Source organism: Cebus imitator, unplaced genomic scaffold (genome assembly GCF_001604975.1).
Source record: "Cebus imitator isolate Cc_AM_T3 unplaced genomic scaffold, Cebus_imitator-1.0 Scaffold316, whole genome shotgun sequence".
Lineage (NCBI taxonomy): Eukaryota > Metazoa > Chordata > Mammalia > Primates > Cebidae > Cebus > Cebus imitator.
The window spans coordinates 470,668-472,455 of NW_016107631.1; positions in this window are offsets into that span (position 1 = coordinate 470,668).

Sequence of the window (1,788 nt, forward strand, 5' to 3'; positions counted from 1 at the left end):
CGCAACCTCCGTCTCCTGGGTTCAGGCAATTCTCCTGCCTCAGCCTCCTGAGTAGCTGGGATTACAGGCACGTGCCACCATGCCCAGCTAATTTTTTTTGTATTTTTAGTAAAGACGGGGTTTCACCATGTTGACCAGGATGGTCTCGATCTCTCGACCTCGTGATCCACCCGCCTCGGCCTCCCAAAGTGCTGGGATTACAGGCTTGAGCCACCGCGCCCGGCCTGTTTGTTTGTTTTCTTTTTTTTGAGACGGACTCTTGCTCTGTTGCCCAGGCTGGAGTGCAGCGGTGTGATCTTGGCTCACTGCAACCTCTGCTTCCCAGATTCAAGTGATTCTCCTCAGCCTCCCAAGTAGCTGGGATTCCGGTGCATGCCACCACACCTGGCCGATTTCTGTGTTTTTAGTAGAGATGGGGTTTCACCATGTTGGCCAGGTTAGTCTCAAACTCCTGACCTCAGGTAATCCACCCACCTTGGCCTCCCAAAGTGCTGGGATTAAAGACATAAGCCATCACAACTAGCCTCATTTGTTTTCTTGAGGCATGGTCTCTTTCTGACACCCAGGCTGGAGTGCAGTGGCGCGACCACTGCTTATTGCAGCCTGAACCTTCTGGGCTCAGGTGATCTTCCCACCTAAGCCTCCCAGGGAGCTGGGACTATAGGTGCATGCCATCATGGCCAGCAAAGTTTTTTATTTTTTGTAGAAACAGAGTTTTGCCATTTTGCCTAGGCTGGCCTCCAACTCCTGGGCTCAAGTGATCCACCCGCCTCGGCCTCCCAAAGTGTTGGGATTACAGTCATGAGCCACCATGCCCCGCCAATGTCATTTTAAACACAGGAAAAGTTTTCTCTTGAAATTGAACTGGCGTGAAATTACGGGCATGATGGCTCGCACCTGTAATCCCAACACTTTGGGAGGCTGAGGTGGGCAGATCATTTGAGGTCAGGAGTCTGAGACTAGCCTGGCCAACATGATGAAACCTTGTCTGTACTAAAAATACTAAAACTAGCTGGGTGTGATGGCACATGCGTGTAGTCACAACTACTTGGGAGGCTGAGTCAGAAGAATTGCTTAAACCTGGGAGGCGGAGGTTGCAGTGAGGCAAGACTCCGTCTCAGAAAAAAAAAAAAAGAGAAAGAAATTGAACTGTGTTCAGATACAGTAAGGAAAGGAGAGGAGGAGATAGGAAAGAAAAGGAAAGATATATTCAACAGCTTGGTATATTCAATAATTCACAGTTTTGCTCTCTCTGTGAGAGAGACGGGGAAAAGGAGCTTACTGTGTTCCAGGAACTGTTAGAAGTTGAGCGTAGCTCTGAGTGGAGTCAGAAAGGGGCAGCTGACAAGAGATGAAGTCAGAAAGGAATATAAGAGCCATAAAACTTAGGACCAGTAGAGAATACAAATTTTATTTGAAGTATCATAAGAAGTATTAAAGTTGTTTCCTGTGGGGTGCAGTGGTTCACGCCTGTAATCCCAGAACTTTCGGAGTCTGAGATGGGCAAATCATCTGAGGTCAGGAGTTCAAGACCAGCCTAGCCAACATGGCGAAGCCCCATCTCTATTAAAAATACAAAAATTGGCCAGGCGCGGTGGCTCAAGCCTGTAATCCCAGCACTTTGGGAGGCCGAGGCGGGTGGATCACGAGGTCGAGAGATTGAGACAATCCTGGTCAACATGGTGAAAGCTGTCTCTACTAAAAATACAAAAAATTAGCTGGGCATGGTGGTGCGTGCCTGTAATCCCAGCTACTCAGGAGGCTGAGGCAGGAGAATTGCCTGAACCC